This window comes from Lagopus muta, chromosome 9 (assembly GCF_023343835.1).
Source record: "Lagopus muta isolate bLagMut1 chromosome 9, bLagMut1 primary, whole genome shotgun sequence".
In the NCBI taxonomy this organism is placed as follows: Eukaryota; Metazoa; Chordata; class Aves; order Galliformes; family Phasianidae; genus Lagopus; species Lagopus muta.
This window is the reverse complement of record NC_064441.1, coordinates 16,411,578-16,436,574: the sequence shown is the minus strand read 5'-3', so window position 1 is coordinate 16,436,574 and position 24,997 is coordinate 16,411,578. Positions and strand designations below refer to the sequence as shown.

The 24,997-nt window shown below is 40.3% G+C and overlaps 1 long non-coding RNA gene across 2 annotated transcripts in view; it reads right to left on the bottom strand.

Annotated features, from left to right (window-relative positions):
* Positions 1 to 345: 345 nt before the first annotated feature.
* The window catches only part of LOC125697453 (uncharacterized), an 81,716-nt gene continuing 57,064 nt past the window's right edge, over positions 346 to 24,997 (bottom strand). The window contains exons 3-5 of one of the 2 annotated variants that reach the window (XR_007378797.1): positions 8,960 to 9,095; positions 8,494 to 8,600; positions 346 to 1,219 (exon numbers count right to left, since the gene is read on the bottom strand). This is a non-coding gene — a long non-coding RNA (uncharacterized LOC125697453). The remainder of the gene's footprint in view (positions 1,220 to 8,493; positions 8,601 to 8,959; positions 9,096 to 24,997) is intronic. The other variant, XR_007378798.1, reaches the window with a different exon arrangement.

The window sequence follows — 24,997 nt, the reverse complement described above, 5'->3', positions numbered from 1 at the left end:
TCTTAAAGCTCAGTTTAAAAAAAAAAACAACAACAACAAAAAGCTTTACCAGCCTATCATAAAAAAAAAATCCATGTATTTAAAGCAAGTTTCAATTATGTAAGGAAGATGCATGACTGAGTACATACACTTCTAAAACTAACTGTAAAATCAAATAATACAGGTGAGTAAAGATGGGTAATGGTTTGGACATGAAATTGAAAGTTAGGCATGAAGCAAACATACTGACATTCCTCACATTCCAAACATACAATTTCTGCTATCTCACAACCTGGTGGAAGATTCAATGCTGCAAATTCACTTTTTTTTTTTTTTTTTTTTTTTTTTTTTAATGAGCTCACAACCAAATTCCTATGCTTCACTATGAATCATCTATCAGAAAACACTAAGTTCTTTACATAACAACTTTCGGTAGAGACTGGAGACACAATCTGGCCAGGAAGTCCATGGTTCAAAAGCATAAGGCAATAAAACAATGCCACCTGAGAGACTTTGCATCAGTTCAGAGACAGAAGTTCAGCCACAAAACAATCCAGAACAAGACTTTTTGCTCTTGCTCAAAACAAACCAAAACATGCAAACATTTCCTAGAAGTACCCTGTGCAAATTCTCTGGGGAGCAAAACGCTTTTTCCACTCAAGGCTCTGGTAAAACTCTCAGCAATCAAAAGTCCCCTAGAAACACATCGTATTGATCAAAATCACAGTCCAACTTGAATTTGTAAACAACCCAAGAGCCACTGAGGTATTTCCAGCCTTGCAGTGATGCAAACATGACAACCTATGTAAGGTCAAGACCAGAGCTACAAGCATAGTTCAAATCCACAGAAAATGACGCTGAGTTTCTTAAAGTTCAGAAGGACTTTTTTCTATTTCCACCCTCATTCCCATTCCCACGCTTACCTTTTGGAACTGATCTGTAAGTACATAGGCTGCTCCCCCTTCTGCTACAGTCAAGTCCACAGTGGGTCTGCAGAGTACAGAATCTTCCTCTGGTGGAACAACACCTTGTAGATCTCTCATTTGTACTTAGGATGACCAGCTGTACTTTTAGAGCATTTTCACACTTTTCCCAGCATTTTTTTAGAACAGCCTTCTCAAATTCTGAAGTTCACAGTCATTTCCACCATTCCAGTGCAGTTAGCAGCTCTTATGAGAAGGAGATAAACCTCCTTCTGTCTGGCAAACACGCTCCGGTCTGAGTATAGTTTTGCACCATTCTGAGGAAGAAAACAAAAGCAAAATAATCTCCGATGTGTACAAGTTGATTTTCAGAAACTTTAAGGACATCTAGAAGATATGTTAAGTTCCCACAAAGCTGTAAAAACTACTCAAAATGTACAAGAATAGCATGCACTCATGCAGAAATGTAGATAGTGTGAGTTTTTGTAATGTCAGGAGGGAACAACAGCAAGACTATTCCAGGAGGGAAAACGAACCAGGAGCTGTGGGAGATCGTGGCAACAGCAGGACTCTGCCCTTCCCAGCAGACAGAGACCCAGAAACCCCAAGCTGGGCAAGCAGAGCATGGCAGTAACAGCAGATCTCATCAGTGCTCCAGCAGTCATCAAGCAAAGGCAAGGTAACAAGCCAGGACTGGGATCAAACAAGGAAATCCAAACAACAATTCAGGAACAGCAAGGAAGAACACTGAAAGCCCAGGCCTCTGCTTAAATGGGCCTCCTGGAACACTGAGCTTCTGTGGGTATGGATGAGGCTCCCAGCTGAGGCTCATGATGATAGTCAAAGCACCCATATCCTTGACAAGTAATCTGATTTAATATTTAAAAATATATTAAGGACAATTTTTTTTTTTCCTATTTGCCATTCTTCTCAAGCCCAGCCAACTCTTCTCAAACTGTAAATGTGGCAAATATCCACAGGTAATGATTGTCCTTCAAAGAAACTGTGACTGTCCAGATAAACAGTGTTCCAATATAGCTTGCTTCCCAGGACTAGAGTGCCTAGGGAGTAAGGCAGGATGCTGCACAGGGATGAAAATCATTTTGGAGTTTATACCACATACTCCTTTAGCCAGAAGTATGTTTCTCTTCTAATGTCCAGCCAGTATGGACTATCTGAATCTAGCTGTACAGACGGGACAATAATAATGAAAGCTCTGAAGCCTCAGCTGAGAGATTTATTATTTATTTCATATTTGCTCCCTTTGCTTTGTAATTCATCTATACCATATGCCCTAGCACCTAAATGTGGAGTAAAGTATCTTTAATCACATACTGTCCTTGATAATTCATTTTGCTATTATCTTAAAAGGCAGTGCTCAAAAGAAGTCATCTCCCTGAGATAAAGACTGAATCACAGCATGACTCAATATTTACTTTCACTAAAGGACTACATTCCATTGCTCTTTAAGTTTCATCACAGAGCTTGTTTCAACCATTTTACTTCTAAAATTTGCACACTATGTAGTCAACATTTTGCAAGTTGATTTACTACTTCACAAAACACTTAAGAGTTCACTGAAAAAGCTTTGAAGATTTTAATATCAGAATCCTTCTCCAAGGTCTGCTTTGGTACCTGTTTTTCTTATTAAAATAAAACCTACTTACAGCCTACAGTGAATGGTGTGGGTTTTCTTTCTGCTAGACAGGCCTATTTGCATTCTGCGAAAGATTGCTGGCACACCAGATGCCATTTGATTCAGTTTAGTTCAAGGATGTCCCACTGAAATTTGTCTCTTTACCTACCAGCTGCTTGCCCCAAAAAGGCTACATTTGTTTTCCAAATCAGGTGCCCAGGGCCTAAAAGTTTAGACAGACTTCATTACCCAAGCTAGATAAAGCATAAAAGCATAGAGTTAGCAGCAGTCGCTCCACTGAACCATTCCTTTGCTTTGTCCCCACCTCCAGTGACACTGATTACAAGACATTGTTCCTGAATGTGAGGCATCCTTCAGTACCAGAAACCCATCATTAACCATCTTCCCCTTCAGGTGTTCTTTATTTGTTCCCAGGTACTTTGCTCAGAGGAAACTCACTAAAGCATAGCAGTGTTCATAACAACCGGTGAATTTTAATTATCTCCATCCATGGAAAACAGTCTTAAAATTGCAACCAGAGCAATTATGGCATTTTAGCTGACAACAATGGGATGGTATTTTGCTATTGGAGGTACATTTCAAGGGGTTCCTTGTTTTAAGGCACTGACCCCTACTGACTCTGTATCAATACAGAATAGAAAGCTCACTATGGCCTAAAAAGTAGCATTGTCGTCTGCCACAAACATTTTATGGAGAACATTTTTCTACTGGAAGAGAAGGGAAATGAATTGGTAAATTATAATCAAGAGAGAATGCCTAAGGCCAGAAAAACAAAACTTTTATCACTATAAACTCTACTGTGAGGGTGACAGAGCCCTGAAACAAGCTGCCCCAAGAGGTGGTAGCATCTCCTTCTCTGGAGAACACAAAACTCACCTGGATGCTTTCCTGTATTACCTGCTTGTAGGGAATGTGCTTTAGCAAGAAATTTGGACTGAATGATCTCCAGGGGTCCCTACCAAACCCCCTCTAATTCTGAGACTGTGTGAGAAAGCCCCACACTCAATCTTTGCAAGTAATTTGTGAAGAAAACATAAATTCAGTGACCATGAATAAATATAGATTTTAAATTCCAGAAGAACTGATATAGAGAACTTCTATCAAAAGCGATTCTTAACAGGTCAGACTTGCAACTGTTTGTTCAGAGTGATGGCTTGTATTCTCTACCTGTAACCATACTTCCTATGCAAATAAGGCATACTGACCAGAAATGTGAAGCAGATCTTTTTAAATCAGTGACAAAGCCATTCACACAGCAAATGAAGTTCTCTTCAAAACAAAAATCTGTCCTTTACGAAGTCCTCCAAGTGGCAGTCCCAGTTATATGCCTTCAAGCCTTTGCCTTAAAATCCTCCTTGCTCCTGCAGAACAGTCCTTTCTCTCCTATGCTTTAGGTTTCTTACACTGTATGAGAGAGAACTCAGTCTTTCTCCACCAGGCTTGGATTAAAAATCCCTGTCCTCAGAGACAATTCTTGAATTGCTGTCCGCAGCACAAGCTTGTTTCAGACTATCTTAGTCCCTTCAATATTATCTTTATTTCTGAAAATTTTCATTATTCCTTAGAAGCCACCCTAAACCCCATTTTCGTTCCTTTTTTTTCTGTGCACTTCACAAAGTGCAAGTAGGGATCTCTTCCAGAGAGGTGGGGTCATGTCAAGCTGTAACTAAAGACTGAGTATCGAGTTTTTTCCCTTAAGTCACACAAAGGAATGTCTAAAAACATTCCTTCTCTTGTTCCTGTAGACTGCTTTTCCTACAGAGCCTTTACAACTGCCTCCACTAGACCCAAGTAGAGCTTAATCGAAAGGATCACTGAAAAGGCTAAATTAATGTCATAAACTAACTTTATATCAACTTATTTATTACATTCATTTTGAAATATATAACTGATTTGATCTATTTATTTATCTAGCCTCCTCCATGTAGGCCATATAAGCCATACGGAATCTATATGGAAAGACCAATCAAATTCTCAACTACTGTATTTTATATATATTTTTCATACGAGTCACTGGAATTTCTCTGAATTGTACCTGCTGAGCCTGTGATGGAAAACAGTCAACTGTGGATTTAGTGTGGAAAAGGTAGGAAAGAGAGAATTGAGTATTATTCTGTTAGCTCTTATCTGTTAAATCTCAATTTGTTCTGCTGCTTTTCTAAAGTGAAACCAGTTGGTAAGTCCTTTATGAATACTACTTACATTAGCTAAATCTCCCTACTGACTGTTGTATTCTACTTGTTGCAGTACTGAAGCACTAAATGCTTCTTCCTCACAACACTTCTCTGAATATGAAAACTGATATACTAAGTCTCTTTCCATTGCCGGTCCAGAGTGGTTCCATTTTGTTTACATGTTGTTGTGGGATTTTCAGTTAATCTACTCTGTGGCATGAAAAGAAACAGGTAAAGGAAAAATGGGGAAAAAGGCTTGGCAGCCTTAGATTTACTGAGTATCTCTCTAATGCCACAGTCCTGCATTCCATCTTTATCTACTAGCTTTACAAAACATTTGGGAGGATTTCTTCTGTTCCCACACAATAGAGCGTGCACAACTATTTTAATGCCACTGATGTCATCTAGCTGGACTGTAGTAAGGCCTTTAATACAGTCCCCCAAAATATCTGGACATGAGCCAGCAATGTGCCTTCATAGCCCAGAAAGCCAACCATATCCTGGGCTGCAGCAAAAGAAGCATGGCCAGAAGGTCAAAGAGAAGTGATGCTGCCCTTCTACTCTGCACTGTTGAGACTTCACTTGGAGTACTGTGTCTACATGTGGAGTTCTCAGTACAGGAGAGACGCAGACCTATTGGAGCATCTCCAGAGGAGGGCCACAGAAATGCTCTGGGATGGAACACTTCCTCTCTGAGAGCTGGGGCTGCTCAGCCAGGAGAAGAAAAGGCTCTGGGGAGGCCTGATGGTGGCCCTTCAATATCTAAATGGGGGCTATTCCCATTTTGCTGATCACCCAATCAGACATCACATTTTGCATCGCTCTATGACATTTCCTTGTTTTTTGGTGTTTTTTTTTTTTTTTGTCTTTTTTTTTTTTATTTGCAGGTTTCCACCTGTTTTTGACTGCTTACTTTCAGTCCTGCCCTTTCCAAAGTTATAAGTGGAAATTATTCTCCCCTCTTACTGGCACAACAGATATTATACTCACTAATCTTTCCTGAGTAGTGTCCCAACTTAGTAGCTTACATGGATGGGTGGTCCTAACCACATGAGACACTTTGAGCCTGTAGTTAGCTGCCCTGCCATGCCAGTCAGGTTCTTTGGTTGACTGGTATTGTGATTACTGTAAATATACCCTTAAGAAACTAGAAAATAGAATGTACCTGGTAAAATTCAAAGAAAAAAAATTTTATCTTATCCACTGGCCAGGGTTAGGAACAAATAGCTGCATATGGATAAAGAATTATACAAACCTCTTTAAAAATAACTTGACAGGAAATAGAGCATTCATTTCCACAAAACTGAGCTATGGGCAAAATAATAAAACATACTATCTTTTCTTTAGCAATTCAGTGTAATCTCACGTATACTGCTGGGACATTTGTAATACAGTGCATGTATCTTAATAAAAACATCTCTCTTGAAAGCATATTCAGCATTAGCTAGTGGCAGAGGAGGTAAAGGTGAGGTTATACTTCAGTCTACTCTTAGATATATCTCCTACAGAAGTCAACAAAAATGATTGTTTAGCGATTCTGATGTGATTTTCAGAACCCTGGATTGGTATTTAACCTAATTCTACAGTGTTTATTTAAAATGTATGTCAGCTGACATATGACTCATTAAGGCTAAAGTATAATGTATTTTGTTGTTTTTCTGATCTACTAGTCTCTCTTTCACAGGTTGGTAGCTGATTTGATATTCAGTATATCAGAACTATCTTGTTTTAGCTGGAAGAAATGTGCATTTGGAAATGTTCGTTAATACCGTTATCATTAATTGGTTCTTATCTGAATCACAGTGCTGCAGGGACTCTTCAGATTAAATGACAGATTGTAGTTATCTTTTTTCAAGTAAAATTTTAACAGCACTCACACTGCAAATCACATCTAAAGGGCCAGATTCTGCTCTCCTCCTAAGTCCAAGTAACAGAATTCAAGCTATTCTTACTATACACCAAGACATTAGAGAACAGAACCTATACCACTTCTACTGCATCTAGTGCAAAATTATACCCAGGTGTCTTAATCTTTGGAGGGAAGAACACACACTGAAATTCAGTTCATCTTGGCTTTTACAGACTCAGTTGCTGAGGTGTGTAGACAAATTCTGAAAAAGCCTGAGCTCAGGTAAATCAATAGCAGAGTCACGTGCTTGAAGTTGAAGCCTCCCTTGCTTTGAACCTCACCTATCCATTCTGATGCCCTTGAGCTGCCCTCCTCTGGTGTAGTCCTGGCAATGGAAGGCGAGTGAGACACCAACTGACTGTAGCTCAGGATCTGGCCTTGGGATTGCATGAGCACAGGTGTGTCTAGGATGGTCACGCATCAGATGCTGCATGTTCTATGGCCTTTACACCTTAAGCTGCACCTGCAGTGTATTGCTGTCTGTAACATAAAACAACCCAGTAATTTGAATAGCAGCTGGCTTGTGACCCATTAAGATTCACCCTCATACTGTTCCCCTCACTCAAATTGTTTCTGAGCATCTAAGTGAAACGCTTGCTGAAAGGACAGGCAAAGGGAAACCACAGGAGTCATTCTAAAACCCTGAAATACAGAATTCATTCACTTTCCCCAACACTGAATGAGTCCTCAAATTACAGCGGTTATTTGACTCCCAGGCTTCCCATCAGAATGCAGAAAGCTTAAGTACTGTTTTCTCATACACAAAGCTACAGCTCATCTGATTAAAAGCAAATGACTGTCTTGATCCAACTTGCAGGATTAAGCATCTCCTGGTGGGATGAAATGAGTCCTATAATATACTTATTAATAATCTTTTCATGAGGGACAATAGATCTAAGAATTATTTTGTCTTGGCCAGTGCATTAATTGACTTTTTGACTTCTCTAATGTAACATAAAACAGTGTGTCTGCTGCAGCAAAGGAATTGCACTTAACCGTCCAGCTGGTGCAGTCCTCTATGACAGAGACTTGTTCAGAACACTCATATCAAAGCAGATATTTGAAAAATTCTAGCAGAGGAAATTTGTTGGATCTCTGGTAAATGCTAGCAGAGAGCAAAGCATGTGTATGTGCTCATATGCACACGTGTTACAGAAGGAAGGAAACCCCTCTCTTTTAATTCGTTAGGAATAAAATCCTCCGGAGGACTTTAGCATAGAGAATGTCACCTTTCTCTTAACTTACCAGGTTCCATTCTGCCAAACTGACACCTCAAGCAGTATTTGAACAACACACAGAACTCTCTTCTTCCCCTTCCAAAACCCAGCCCTCAACCTATAAAAGGCAAAGCATTTACCATGTATGCAAATCACACTGGTTACTCAGCTTCTCTAACAGAGAAATGCCACACTGAGATGGGAACAAAATGCAACTTAAAGCCTTAAACGTGCTCTGTAGGGCACAGTGTGCTCTTTCAGATTGTGAGCAAATCTACTCCTCGAGTAAAACATATAAATATGCCTCACACACAAGCACTGTTCTTTCTAACAAAAAAAAAAAAAAAAAAAGGAATAATAATAAAAAACCTTTCCTCTAATAAAGTTACTAGTAAAAAATGATCATTAATGGCAGGCTTTATAATAAATTCCACAGCCCTCCTGCTGTCCTCTGCACCTGCTGACTGTCTGGCATAGTCAGCCCCCCCTGTATTGTCCAGCTGTTTCAAATGATACTTTACTTGGCAGCGCTTTTTCACAACAAGAGTTCTGGGAGGCTGATTCTCCTCCAAGTATGCTCAGTATGAACCTGCCCCTCTTTGTCCTTATGACACAGAAAGGAAGACTGACTCACCTGTTCTTTTCCTGCTAGCTCAAACTTTCCATTTATTGGTAGCACTGTACAGTAATGCATCATCCCAAATTGGCAGTAAACACAGTGGAGTCCACCACAGGTCAATCCTGCCAAAAAAATTTGGATGAAATTATTTTAGAGATCCCCACCTCATCCTCCCTACCACAATGAATGTAATTGAGGAAAGAAAAACATCATGTGGTTTCTCAGACTTTGTTGATCCCCAGGTACCACAAGAATTAATTGGCAGAGCAGTGCTCACAGCCCAAGTTTTACCATGTGAACAGGAAATCTCCTCATTGTGGATTTAATACCATGTGTACTAACAAAGAGGGTGAAAGTGAGATTCACCTTGTTGAATATAGCGAGTCTATTTTAAGTAGTGCCAGGGCAGAGTCTGAACTCAACCCCTGAGTAGGAAAAACGGTTCAGATAAATACGGAAGTCACCCATAAAATGCACTCACTGGAGGTTGGTGGCATTTCCATGCTGACTGTATACAGCAGATAGTGTGCTCTCAATTCAACAGAGGGATGATCTGCCTTCTGTACAGCACTGCTTTTATTTGAGCCAGAGCCAGCGAGCCTTGGGCTCCCTGCCACCTAACAATAAGAAATACAAATTACAGCTGCAAATGGTCTTTTTAGCATAAACAGCACTTCCAGTCTTCTCCGATTCTGCTCCTCCCTAATCCATATTTACTGGTTTGGGGGACTAATTTCTCCAATTTCCCTGCCACTATTTGCATGATTGCAGCTGTCTTTACAGATATGCAATAAATTGCATGAAAACAAAGAATAAGCACATGAAAAGAATATGAAAACTACAATTAAGCAAGACCAACATTACAGGTGTCTCTTCCCCTTTCCTGAGTATCAGATGCTGATACCCCAAACCTTTTACTTCAGTTTGCAGAGTCCTGGCCCCACAGAACATGCTGGCAGCAGACCTACTGATAGCAGTAACCGTGTCAATGTGGCATTGCTGGCACAGTGCGCCCCAAAGGACCAAGGAAATGACTGGCAGAGAACCAAGCTGGTGAGCAGCATCATGCAGGGGAGAGCAGCAGAGGGAAGCAGGGCAGGCAGCTGCTCCTTTCTTCCTTCCCCTCTGCCTTGCAGATGGACATCTGGACACAGATGACACATGCCTGTCCTCAGCTTTCAAACTGGTCTCCGTGATACACAAGACGGATAAGTCAGCCACAGAATGGCACCCTATGACTTACAGAACCCTGGAAGCTCCCCAAGAGCCTTCTCCCTACCCCAACATTTTATACCAATTTGCTGAGAGCTCATCTCACTGCAGATGATTGTACCAGACTACTGATTGCAGCAGTCCTTTCAACAAATGCCTAAGGAAACGGCTGGCAGATTTGCAAGCCAGTGAGCAGGGGTCTGCAGGGGAGGGCAGCACAGGCAGCTTCTTCTTTGTTGCTGCTCTCCTTGCAGATGGACATCTGGATGCACATGGAACTAGACCACCACAGCCTTGGTCAACCAGTCCACACCTGCACATGGACACAGCACCAAGCCAAGCATGAGGAAACCACATGCCTCGCTCTGTACCACATTGTGGTCCTACAGGCAGCCTGAGGATTTGCACAGCATGGACAGAGGGAGTTCCCCAGCACCTCTCATCTACAGATCCCACCACAGACCTACACATGGATGTACATTCCCCATAGACATAGGCAGCTGCTCTCCATTCATCTTATGATGGAGTGAGGACCTTAAGTATTGCACACATCAGCATCTTTAGGAACCATATAAAGGAAAGAGAAGCTAAAAAAATATGATTGGCCCAATTAAGAATTACTAGAGAAACCACATCCAGAAGAGAAGGCAAGCACCATAAGTGAGTATGCTCCTAAGACTGGAGTCAAAAGTTTAGGAGTGATGAAGACTATCAACCTTCCTCCCTCAATCCCTAGATGTCCCCGGAGAGGACTGGGAGACTGAGGGTGGACTGTGTATGCTCCAAGTGTGAGGATATTATTTATATCATTCTAAGAAATATTTACTATATGAATGAAATTCTGGGAAAAACAAGAACATGTATAAGCACAACCAATAGATGTAATCTGCACATAAGTCAAGGTGCACGTATTGGACAGAGCTATCCCCTATGTGCCCAGAGCTGCAATAAAGGAACACTTGCTTCACACAACTCATTGGCACATCAGATTAATCTACCAACATTCTCAGTATCACATAGCCATGCTGGAAAGCTATCACACAATTAACACTTTTTAAAAACTTTTGTAATAAATTTTCTGATTTATAAACCTCTCCCTGCCTCTTCCATCTCACTATATATATTCTGCGAGCTTCTGGAGGGCTTTCCTTCTTTGTCATCATCTCCTTATATTTATGTATCTGTATATCATAGAATCACAAAATTCTTTTTGGCTTTGGGTTGAAGGGACCTTTAAGATCACCTAGTTCCAACCCCCCTGCTATAGGCAGGGACACCTCCCACTAGACCAGGTTGCTCACAGCCTCATCCAGCCTGGCCTTTAATGCTTCCATGGTGGGAGTGGGTTATCCACAACCTCACTGGGCAACCAGTTGTTTCACCACCCTCACAGTAAAGAACTTCTTCCTAACATCTAGTCTAAGTCTATCTGAATCTACCAACTTCCAGTTTAAAATCATTTTCTCTCATCCTGTCACTACATACCATTACAAGATGTTCCTCCCCAGCTTTCCTGTAGGCCCCTTCAGGTACTGGAAGGCGGCTATAATGTTTCCCTGGAGCCTGCTCTTCTCTAGGCTGAAAAGCCCCAGCTCTCTCAGCCCATCCCTGTAGGGGAGATGCTCCAGCCCTCTGAACTTCTTCGTGCCCTCCTCTGGACCCGCTCCAGCAGCAACATGTTCTTATTGTGCCCCAGAACTAGTCTCAGTACTCCAGGCCAAGTCCCTTCTGTTTCACACTCGTTACCAACAATCCCAACACCTTTCTCCTTCACCAGCAGAAATATGCAGGTACTAAATGAAGTTAAGACAAAGATACAAATGCAGTTATGTGACACCATTGCATTTTTAGGTGCACGTCAGTTGTACATCCATACTCACTGCAGGCACAATAGAACATAAGGTGAGCACACAAAAATTAAAATAAACTATCTAATTACAGGGCGGAAGAGCATCACAACTCAAAGTTTTCAAAGCCCTCTGCACTTACTTCGTTTTGAATTTTGCCTTTTTTCCAGTGATTTTTTATCACAGGAAAGGGGGCTCTCTTTATTTTGACATACAGAATCAAGCCGTGGAATTTACACTAAATTCATATTTTAAAAATTCCACAAGTTGTTTGGATTTGGAGTTTGGGCTGACCTATTACAATGCCAGAATTACCCAATATGACTTACTGAGGCTCACATTTTACACAATTAGTCCAATTGCAGAATGGTAAGATAAATGGGTTTCATTTATCTCTGATTTTGAAGAGGTTTAATGACATTACAAAACATTGTTCTATGCTATTTCATTTAGAACTTGGGAACTGCTTTAGTCATAAATAATAAAAAAGTAAATATGACAAGTCATATATTGATGAAATGGCATTTCCTAGCACTACTTGAGTACTTACATTCTGTAGTGTTTTCTTGTTATGAAACTAACATGTACCCATTGCAGTTGTCAGGTGTGCATTCAAAACAATTTCAGCATGCATATCATATTACTTCTGGGATGAACAATCAGCATACTTACAGGTGTGGTTTTTTTTTTTTCCTCACAGAGTGTGACCATAAAAAGTTTAGCATTGTCTTGAATGCATCCCTTTTATAAACACAGTAGGATTAGAAAAGCATTCCAGGACATATATCTGTCACTATAGCTGATATCAGCCTGTAACTCCACTTAGCTAAAACCCCTCCTTAATCAGGAAGGACGATAGGTTTGTTCTGATCGCACTGGAAAGTGGCTGTGCAAGTGACAGATGCTGAATATCATTCTTGCTAAATTCTCTTCACAACTGGGATTAAATAACATAGCCTAGGAACCTTGTCCTCGCTTTGTCTCTTTGGAAAGAGAAAGGTTTGATTTTAACACTTATCCTACATCCTTGTAGTCTTACGTTTGAGCTTTGATAGCCAGATAGAGATGAACTGCAGCTTCATTTTCTATCTTATTTCTAGGGAGATTTAAAAAAATGTTAATTTAATTAGCAGACTTGGCACACTGGGGAAAAAAAGGAGGGCTTGGAAAAAGATCAGGCAGAAGCATGACCAAAAGTAAAGGCACTCCAGGCTCAGGTGCTGTACAAAGCATACACTCTTTGAGGCCATATACAAGTTCTCACACTGAACAGAGGCAAAAACTTCCCAACCATTTGGCTCTGTCTATCATCCCACATCAGGGAGAGAAGTGCTGCCTGCTTGTGCACAGCAGGCCAGGGGCTGCGAGGGAAAGAAAATGAGGGTCTGTAAAGTTGCTTTCAAGGCAATCAGAGCAGACAAAAGATCGGTTTAGTGCCTTTGTTCTTAGCTGCAGTTCTGGCAGTGCCTGTGAAATTCCTATTGACATCCCAGTCACATAGAAAGGCACTTCAGGTACATATGGCACGAGTGTGATGTTCCCTTTTTATGGGTAACATTTACCCGCAGGGTTCAGCTATCCCAGAAAGTGGCATTTAAGAATATTCTCAAGGGTTCTCTCAGTAGCAGAGAGAAAAAATATGCTTGTATCTAGCCTGGATTCTACATTCTATATTAAAGGAAAATGTACTGCTCCAGTCACATGCGAGGTAAACAGATATTTCACTGTCATCTCTCTGTTAGCTAGCACTGAGGTTTAAAATTCAACAACATGACCATACTGAAAGGAAAACAAAAGAAAAGACAAGAAGTCACGTTCTCTGAACCAACAAGTCTTGAATTGCCACAGAAAATGCAAGAAAAGGATCTGAATTAAGAATTTTACCCAGAACCTGTAATATTCAGGCTTTGAGGTAGAATGAGAATAAACTTTTCTGCAGATGGATTTGGGCGAGGGCAAGAGAAAACGTGAGACATCTGTGCAAGAAAAGAAAAGAATACCCTCTCAGACATCAGACTTACATCAGGATTTGTGGCCAAATAGCTTTATTTTTCAATTACTAGGCAAGCTTACAGAATAACATGAGCTTTGCCTTCCTACAGTTTTTGGCATAATAGAGAGCTAACTATGGAAAACTAGCAGATGCAGTTTTTATCAATAAAGCTCTGCTCAGAGGAGTTGAAAGTCTTTTCCTTTCACGCTTTCAAGTTCTTATTGTATACAATCGTTTTCCTCGGGGGATTATACCTGATCCCATGAAGCTTTCCCTGCCAAGACAGTCCAGCCTCATTGTGGAATAAGAGCAGACATTGATAGGCAGGGACCACAAGGGAGGCTGTGGCAGCTCTGGGCCCCTTTCTCGCAGCAGGGTTTTGCTGCTCAGCCTGTAAGGGTCACCTGAGCATGGCTTAAAGGATCTGCAAAGGACGGGATATCTGAAGGCCAAATATTTAAAAAATGCAAGCCCTTTGCCATTTCTCTATGAACTTCTCTCATCAAATAAAACAGATTCAATATCGTTTGTTTCCAAATGTGCTAGAAATGAAAATAACTGCAGTTATTGGAGCTGTGGGAGGTACAATGGATATTTCAGCTGCAACAGGATGAGAATGACTGTTCAAAGGTTCCCTTCAAGCTCTTTATAGCAGACAAATCCTCAAAAGAAAACATACTTTGTTAACTTTCATTTGAATACATCCTGCTCCAGCCAGACAGCCTACTTAAAATGACACAGGGGTAGTAAATTGTTCTACTGATTGGTTAGCTGGAGTTTAACAGCTTCAGCTTATCAGAAAAGAGATAGGAACAAAAGTGCAGGGCGTATCATCGTTCAGACAAGACCCCCTTCTACTCTGAGGTGAAGGCCTTTAATTCCTCTTTGTGGTAAAAGATGTGTCATGAAAACACTGGAAGATGGACAAAGGCCACCCAGAAGGGATCTCATTTGACAAGCCTTACATACAGCATCCCATAAGAAACTTAATGCAAAGTACATCAATACCTACGTTTATATATCAGCCCATGTTTTTCCAAGACAGCATTTGCCTCAAAAATTCCCTCATGGGGTAGAAACAACAGGAGATCCAGCACTTAGGATACTTCCGATATCTTGCAACAGAAATATGATGAGAAGCCCAGACTTCCTCTGATTTTGTTCAGAGAAATGGCACCCCAAGGCATTAAAATGCCCATGAAAACATAGAAGGCCATATTTTCACAGGAACTTGTGGCACACACTGTTGAATGGAGATTCAGAATGCTCAGTTCCTGGTTTCTGGCCAATCCATTTAGTCTACTGACTCTTCCGGCTCTGAATCCCCTCTGGAGATCAATGGCTTATGCCCAATAACATGCATGTGCCACTAAACACAGCATCGTCAGACAGCTACACAGCTGATCAGAATCACATGTAGGTTTGGTTATTTCTGTTTGATGTTACAGTCAATCTCTGAATAAAACCAGTCTGGCCAAAAGCATCACCTCAATGCCAAAATCTCCATAATGTACAAGACTATAAAATAGAAATGGACAACCCCTCAAAAGCAACTGTGGTTGCTGCATAAAAGAGTAACAAAGCTCAATTAACCAATAAAATTGTCTGCCAAGAGACTAGAAAAATCAACTGTTCAAACATACATAAAATCAGGCTAAACAGAAATATAGAGGTCAGAACGCCCTAACAAAAAGCAAATTCCACAGGCAGTCCCAAAACTCAGGGTACAAAGGAGACCATAACTCAAAAAGGAGCTGGAGATGCAAGTCTTTAGAACATCTTAATGTTATCGTTCAATGAATCCTCTGAAATATAGCACAATATAGAAATCCACCAGTCAGATATGGACTCTCATTGGCACTGGGTATGGTGAAGTCAAATACACGCATATCCTAGATCAATCTCCTATCTGGACGCTGTGGCAGATGGTCATTTGTGCGACACCACCGACTCGAGTAATAGGTAGAGAGAATTTAAAATTAGATGCAAGCTTCCCCTATTTAACTCCACTTCCTGTATTTCTTTAGGCTTTTTTTGTAACAATATTAAATCCATAACAAAGAAAATAAATTCTCAGGAAAGCTACAGAGTTTGTGATTTATTTTCTTAATCTATAGATGCACTGAGAGTTATGCACTGAACAAAACAGCACTTTAATGAAGATAGTAGTCTTTGACTACCAACTACCCTGCTCAAAATTTGTCTTTAGTTGTGGTCCCAGTTTTTAAAAGGTTTTTTTTTTTTAAAGGTGTATTCCACACACTTTTAAATATTAAACATTACCATGCTACAGCAGGTGTAGAACTGTTCAAGTATACAAGAGGTTAAAGCAGATTTACTTAAATCTCATCAGAGAAACAATTTTGCATATGCAGTACATTTTAGGCCAAATACTGCAGTCTACTTCTCACGCTGCTGTGGATATAGGAAGTCATTGGGATCCTCTGTGCCAAAAAACGATTCTGTTCTAAATTAAGCATAAACACAGCACTACCTCAGCACAGCACAGCACAGGGACAGTTCCTCAGGAGGGACACATCAATAGATCCTGACTGCATACAGCCATACCAACTCAGGGCAGCCATACAGCTGGTTTTAGTGAGAGCAACACTATACGTACTATGATAGATGTACACAATGAGGAGGAGTTCTATAAGTACATTCAGCAGCAAAAAGAAAACTAGGGAAAACACAGACCTACTGAAAGAGGCAGAGGACCCCTGTGACAACAAACACCGAAAAGCCTGAAGTACTCAATTAATGCCTACATCACCCCACAAATTACTGTAGGATTCACCCTCCAGGAAACCCAGAGACCTGAGACCAGAGGAATGTCTGGAGCAGGGAAGATTTAATCCGAGTAGAGGGTACTCTACCACAGTAAAGGAGGAACAGACTGAACAAGGAGGAGCTGTGGAACTCGGTCCCTGTGAAGGGTATGAGACAAGTAAGTCTGGAAGCCATTTTTGAGCATATCAAGAATACAAAGATGTAGTAGTTTAGAATGAGTTTATGAGTTTAGAATCTTAGACACATAGAACAGTGGGTTGGAAGGGACCTTGAAAGAACTTCAAGTACAATCTTTCATGAGAATAGTGACCCTAGATGAGATTATCAAACATCCTGTCCAATTGCATGTGGAAAACTTCCAGTGATAAGAATTCTACTGTGTCCCTGGAGCGGTTGTTCAAGTGATTTATAAAAGGGAAATCATGCTTGACCAACTTGACAATGACTGGACAGCTCAGAGAGAGAAGGCAAGGCAGCAGCTGTTTTATGTGTTTATTTCAGCAAGTCTTTCGACATTATCTCCTATAATATCCTTATAGATAACTGCTGAAATACAGGCTAGAGAAATGGACTGAAAACAAGCTGCACTGCCAGGCTCAGAGTTGTGACTGGTGACATAAAGACCAGCTGCAGGTCAGTAACTGATGGTACAGCACTACAGTTGAGATCGATGGCTAAGGCCCATGCTGTTAAACATCTTCATAAATGACATGTACAAATGGAGCCTCTACTCATGCAGATAATCAAAATGTGACTAAGTATGAGCAACGTGCTGTAGCTGATCCTGCTCTGAGCAATGAAATTGGACTACATGATCTCTGTGTTTTAGATTGTTTGCCTTCAATTGGTGGAAAAATCTAGGAAGCACTTGGGACTTCTATTCATTCCTAGCAGTCTTCTTCCAACTCGCTACTTGTTCCATAATACCACTTTCATTGTTTCTGATTTTTCTGTATGACCTATTAGTCTTCTCATTGTGTAATTCATAGTCTGGTGATATCTCATGACAGCTACAACACATATGAAAAATCCAAAAGTCACAGGCATTCAGATCCAAAGGCAGGTACTCTGTGCGCAATTTGGCATAGGCCTCTCTTTTTCTTTTTTTCTTTTTGCTTTTTTTTGGGGGGGGGGGGGAGTTAAGGGAAAGAGTAATGGGGAAGGACAGGGGAAATGGGGAGATGTGGAATAAAAACTTAGGAGAAAAGTCATCACAATCTCTTAGACTAATTTACTGAAATCCAAAATGCTCTGACTATTGCTGTTCTAATTCCAGAGTTACTCAACAGAACTGCAGATCAAATCACGGTACTTCAAGTTTACAAAGAGATACAGGTTGGCTTCAGAAAGTAATTGGACTCCCAAACAAGTTGCAGATCTTGCAGTTCTGTAAATACTGCTACTGTTAGAGGAGGGAAATGCATCCTTAATCTCCAAAGTATCATTACAATTACACTGAAAGGAAAAGTGTGAGTACAAAGAAAATTCTACTGGATTCTGACCATTCTATGCAATCGTTGTAATAGAACCTTCAGAAGTTTGGACTCTCCACTACAGATATCCTGAAGTATTTGCTTACTTATCTTTCCCAAGATATCCAACACACATTCATCCTTTTTTTTTTTTCTCCAGAAATGCTGATATGAATTGTATGGACAAAGTAAACAGAGCACTCTGTTAGAGTTTTCCTTTTTACAAATGAGCCATAAAATTGTCCATTAACTAGCCTTGCTTCCCTAGGGGCCAGTCTGCATTGTTGAGATTTCCTCTTCCATTTCTGATCCCTGTTTTGTTGAGCCGATTACAAAAAACAGTCACAGTGCAGAAAACCAAAAGAATAGGCTTTTGAAAATTTTGAAAAGCATCCTCCTCTCCCCAGGCCTTTGGGCAGAGCTGGAGTTTTGATCAGTGGTGGAGAATGTTAAACGCACCCTAGTTTCCTTCGTTTACCTTGTCATAAAATAATCGCCTATTCAGGCTCCCACCTCCCATCCAGAGGACACGGTGTCCCTATCTTTTTAAATTACTCCAGAAAGTTCCTTAGAACAATAAAAAGGCCCTTTAGGGTCTCCTGGAGCAAGTATTGACAACTAGAGATATAATTAAATGCTGAGAGAATTTACTAGGAGCTTTGCCTCCTGTTAATTCCTGAGAAAGTTGCCAGTTCTGACAGTGCCTGAATTTATCTGGAGGGCATATCCTTTTAAAAAATGGCAGGAGGAAATATATGTCTATTGTACCTGTCACTCCACAGTGCATGCTGTCTGTAAGCACAGGGTCAGACAGCAACTATACCGCACATCAGATCTTTGAAGATCCAGCTCTTTACCAAGGACAGCCAACTCTGCACCAGGTTTTGAATATGCACAGTGGGAACGAGGTGAAGAAGTCAGCCAGTTGCAGTAGGTTTTCTAGTCATTTTTCAGTGTGTGTTAGAATAAGTAGCAGGCTAATGGGGAACAGAAGTACCTCACAGCATATAGGAGCGCCGAAAACTACTGTAAAATAGCCCAGGATTAACAAAGTCCACAGAGCTGCGTGTGATTATGCTGACTGTAGATCTGGCTGCTAACTGCCATGGATTTTCTACCTACCTTCTGAAAGCAAATGCCTTTGTCTGCTAGGTGTTAGAGAATTTAATGCAAAACTTTCCAGTTCATCCCATCTGTAATTAAAACTCAGGCTCTTATTTCGCCTCTTCAGCCTTCCGTCTTTCACCATGTGTCACTCATTTAGGGGGAGATGACATAAGCTCCTTGCAGGGGTATATTTTTAGCTGAGCAGCTTATTTAACATGCAAACCAAATACATAATCAAAGTGCCTTTTTTTGAAAGGGAAAGTCATCTCAAGGTTGACTTAAAAGCCAAACAGCTTTATCTCACCAAAGTCTCAGTTAAGTGCTGCAATGTGGTGCCCTATGTGTAAGACAAGACTGCTCTTTCCAGTGAGGCTCTGTTGATCTATGATCTAATCTCTAGGCTCTTTAAATAAGCTTTTGAGTGTGTAACTAAGAACTCCTTTATCTGTTATTAATGTCTCATTTTGTTATCACCACCAGCAATTTAAATGTACTAGTCATATTTGATAAATTCCTCTGCAGATTTCCCTCCCTCCCAAAAATACATGAAGCTTAGGAGGGGGAATTTTTTTTGTCTCTGTATTCCTTATGAGCTCAGTGGCACTCTTAACAACATTAGCCTCTTGCACATAAAACACTGAAATGTCTGGACATGCATGCAGTGTGACTCACTCACACCTAGTGAACAAGTTCTCTCATTCAAAGACCTACAGAAGTGTGAGTTTCTTGAATCACTGATTTTATTAGTACAAACATGTTGAACTTTACTAACATACCTTTTGACTTTATTGGCGTACCTTACTTTATACGTCTTAAGGACCTTGGCAGTTTTTTCTGTGGTTAATTGAACTGAGGTAGCATTCAGGAAAAAAAGGGGAAAAAAAAAAGAAAAAAGACTAGCCAACTAAATCATAAAAGGAATTCCTCCTAATCTTTCTCATATTAGTTGTGGCTGACCTAAGGAGTTACCTGCTATATAACCTGACTTTTTCTCATGGGGGTTCATTTATTCTTATCTAAAGCCAAATCTTACCACAGCTCTGATTGCACTTCAGACTGAGCTGTGGGAAGCATCTCAAGTTTTCACATACTGTGAGGGAAGCCCTGTGTCCTGCCTGAAACCTAAAGCAATATTCATTATGCATATTTGCATTGGCTTCTGCGTCACCCAGGAAAAGTGTTCTTAAAGGAGAGAAAATAAAAGAAAAGCTGCTGAGAAACAATTAGCTGCCCTGGGAACAGACTGTGCCAAGTCAGCTCTCAACTCGTGCATCCCATTGCCACGGAATTTGATTGACTCCAAGGCACATTCTATCTGACTTGTCCTGTTGCATCTGAGAATTGCTGACACTTTTTCTCTGGACAAAAAATATACATGTTTTTATATATATGTATATATATATATATTTAGTACATATATATTTGTCTTATGTGATATTTTATATTATGTGTATCTTAAATATAGGTATAGATTAAATAAAAGAGCACATCTACCCTTTCTAAATCTTCCAGACCTAGAAAATAAATATATTCGTTTTTCTTAGCACTGCAGTGATGGCATTTACCACTGTGGTGGGATAATCCCACTGTGGTGGGATAAAAGAACGAACATGCAAAAGTTAAAATCAGGATTGCAGTTCTGATTAAATAAAGGTACTTGATGAAGTATTTTATTCTGTTTTTCAGCTGCCTTATCCATAAATGACTTAAACTTATAGAACTACAGAATATCTTGAGTTGGATAGGTCACACAAGGATCCTCAAGTCCACCCAAAAACAAAACCGTGTTTCTACGAGCACTGTCCCCATGCTCCTTGAACTCCATCAGCTTGGTGCTGTGACCATGCTGCCGTGGGGAGCCTGTTCCAGTGTCTAACCAACCTCTCAATGGGAAGTGTTTTATAGTTACCTAGCCCTCCTCTAACACAGCTTCCTTCAGCAAGTTTTACACTGATGAGAATTTTCTGTGCTAGTCTGGAATGCTTAAACAAATTTTGATTTCTTAATTAACAAGGAAGTGCCTCTAGACAACTTCAATCCAAGCCCCTGTTCCTGTCTCCAGCAAACCAGCGTGAAATTGGCTGAGTAGCATGAGCCTGATGCCAAAATAGTGACCAAAAGCAGCTCTAAATCCAGTTAAGCTAAAAGAACAGGTATAGAATATGCAGAATGGACCAGAAAAACTCCTCCTACTGTGTTCTTATATGGAAATATATTAAGGCAATCCAGGTTATCATCTATATGGTGTGAATCAGCAATGCCTTTTTTCCATTACTTAAAGATTCAAGAAAGGAAGAGTCACCTCCTTTCATTATGTTCACAGTGACATACGTGTATACACACACATTCTCATATGTGAATGGACACACTGGAGAGAAAACAAGAAAACCTGGAGTCAAAGAGAACCTAAGTATGATATCAAGAAAGCAGAAAGTGCAGAGACTTGAAATCTTAAAGCCCTATGCTAAAAGATAATTTGTAGGCTTCTCTCCATGAATACAGTTCTATAAATAGTGTAGAACATTCTGAAATGACCTTCTTATTTTACAAGCAGGTGTTTATAATTGCAACATAAATGCTCCTATCACAACTTAATGTTCCACCAAATTGATGTGTCAAAATCCAGACAAGAAACCACTGAAACCATAAATTCTTTCAATGAAAGTTGCTGACTCTGGTGTTTCAAAAGAAAAAAAAATATTCCTGTTAGTTCTATCCTAGAAATACGTGGGATTTTAACAGGTAAGCCTTAACTAGTAGGCAATTATAGCACGCTGTCCTGAAGCAAGCCTTGTAAAAGGTAAATGACACAAGAATATAGATAATTCCTCAGGGCAGTCACCACAAAATAGTGAAATCTGACCACTGTATCTTCCCTCCTCTTTCTAAAACCATTTTATAATTGTAAGAGGATCCCTTTATGGTCCTCTTGCTTTCAGTAATGAGTTGACATTTATTATTTTTTTATTCCTTGCTCTGTTAAGAACCTTCTACAACGCGTAGGATCTCGCTGAAAAAAATATACCTGAAGCATTTGCATAATTTGCATATCATTTTAAATACATTTACATGGCATTTTTAATCAAGGAAAATGCAAACATTTATAACTTTATATTTATAGAGTTCTTATAAAGCACTCAGCAAAACATACAGACAAAATATGACCTCAGGGGTGAAGAGGAAAAAGTATCAGTGAGAAGACTGCCAGCACGTCTTAGAAATACGTCTGATTAATGTCCTGCTTTACATACAACTACTGTTGTTTGAGGTTATTTAGGAGCTTGCAATATTGATTTAATTAGTTCTATGACAGAAAAATCCTGTCTATAAGTACTCAGAAACTTTTTCACAGAGCACACATGAACCTCTTCGTCCATTTTGAACATCATCTGACAGATGCCTACAGGGACAGAGATGATCTAAGATTAAGTCATGAATGGATTTTAAGTTTTTTGAAAATACCACTAAGATAACCTGACAGCTATCACATCTCCTCTAAATGCCATGATCTGCTCACCCGAGTTCTCTCACGTTTCCTTGAAATATGCTTGCAGAGGAGAAAGGTTATAACAAAGTTGGCCAGGAAAAAGCTGCCCTGTTCTACCTCATATCAGCTGGTTTGTCAGCTGCTCAAAAGTTTTTCCACTACCACCAGCAGACACGCACACTCCATCCCCCCTGAAAATACATTTATGCTAGTGGCTGACTCACATTGTGCCTCCCAACTTGAGGAGTGGTGCAATCCACAGAGGGAAGTTGTATGAGATTCATTCCTGATTATCCTCACAATTGTACTAAAGCCTTCACAAGGGACAGAAATGAGATGTGGCTGGATACCAGATTTTAACACCATGAAAACTGTTCACATCTCTCATCTATAAAGTTAAGGCAGAAAAATTCTGCAGAATTAAAATCTTGAGGAAACTTTCTCCAGGATGCTTTCAAAAATGTGGAATTTCTCATAGGAAATACATTCATCTGATTTCATCCTGAACCTCTGGAAGCCAGAGCTGCAGCTGACTGAAATTGAGGCTTTTCTCAGCTTAAAAACTAATCACAAATAAAACTGAATAAATTCCCATCCTCAGTAGCTTTGTCCATTTTGAACAATGAATGGAAACAAGGATGAAATAACGTAATTACTGATGCTATGTACAAAAATGCTGCTCTTAATATGCAGGTATCATAAATATTTGCCCCAATCCGACAAGCAATATTATGAGATTTAATTAGCATTTGGCTAAATGTTCAGTGATTCCTAAGCAAAAAGTCCTTTTGAAGTATTATTATCATTACTGAAGAAAATAGGAAAGACCAGTCTAATTAAAGGAAGAGAAAATACAGGAAACATGTAAGAAAAAGAACAAAGAAACACTGTGACTCTTTGAAGGGAAGTGCTTTTTAACATCACTTACTGTTCCACAGATACTATACTCATTTTTGCCTGTCCTCACAGAATAGCAAGCTCTTCAGTATAGGTCTCATTCACATAAGTGTTATCATATAATCTAAATCTTTTTCAGGACAACAAAGTAAACAAAACTGCTAATGTGCTCTATAAATTTTGCTTGAGGTCTTTAAGGACACCAGTGCCAAAGGGCAAAATCTATTCAGTCTTTTACTGTCTGCCTAGGAGGAAATCAATAACTTCCTTCCATCTTCTGGAAGAAAAACAGGGTTTCTGAAGCGAACAAAAACAACCCTACTGTCATGCTGAATTCTGGGCACCCTTCAGTATGAAGCAAGAGTACTGTTGAGAGGAGGTATCAGGCAATGCCAAAGCAGAACTTTTGGGTTTGTTTGTGGTTTTTGACTGAGTATAAAGAAACAAAACAAATGCTTGCCATTACTGGAAAAGCAGAACTCACAGAAACAAAGTGTAACAAGTGATAGCTCAGGAGCCATTCCTTGTATCCGTACCACCTTATCCACTTTTTCAGAGCTTTTGGCATTTCTTTTTCCATCCCCTTAATGACAAATTCAGAAGGTTCAGACCTCAGTTATACTAAATACATTGGAATATCACTGTGCCCAAACATCTAATTGCAGCTATAAAGATGTTATTTTTTTCTCAGCTGCTTTACTCATTTCTGAGTAAGCCACATGAATGACCACCACATGGAAGCATGAAGAGTTCTTCAGTATACCTAGGGAAAGCCTTCATTCGGGTTGTCATGTGACAGCTACTGATGGTAGGGATTATGAAAAGATCCATGACCAGGAAACTACATCCATCCGTATTTTCTTGAATTACCCCCTATTTTCTAAAAGTTACAAAATACTTGCAGGTTATAAAAATATGAAAGATCTCAAGTATTACATTTAGAAGAAAAAAAAAATTATATCACCCTCCGGGAATTATTACAGAAAATCCTACTTCTTACTCAATGAAATCACAGAATCAACGGTTTGGAAAGGACCTCCAGAGATCATTGAGTCCAACCTCCCACCAAAGCAGGTTCCCTACACCAGGTCGCACAAGTTGGTGCCCAGGTGGGTCTTGAACATCTCCAGAGAAGGAGACTCCAGACCCTGCCTGGGCAGCCTGTTCCAGTGCTCTGTCACCTCACCTAAAGAATTTCTTGCGCACATTTGTGCGGAACTTCCTATGCTGCAGTTTTTGGCCATTTCCCTTTGTCCTGTCTGCTGAAAAGAGCCTGGCCTCACTGCTCTGCCTCGCAACACCTTAGATATTTATAGACCTGGATCAGGTTCCCTCTCAGTCTTCTTTTCTCAAGGCTGAACAGACCCAGTTCACTCAGCCTTTCCTAATAGGAGAGATGCTCCAGGCCCTTCACCATCTTCGTGGCCCTCCGCTGGACTCTTTCCAAGAGATCCCTGTCTTTTTTGTACTGGGGAGCCCAGAACTGGACACAGTACTTCAGATGAGGCCTTACCAGGGCAGAGTAAAGGGGAAGGATCACCTCCCTCGACCAGCTGGCCACGCTCTTTTTTAATGCACCCCAGGATGCCATTGGCCTTTTTGGCCACAAGGGCACACTGCTGGCTCATGGCCAACCTGTCGTCCACGAGGACACCCAGGTCCCTCTCTGCAGAGCTCCCCTCCAGCAGCTCATCCCCCAACCTGCACCGGTGCA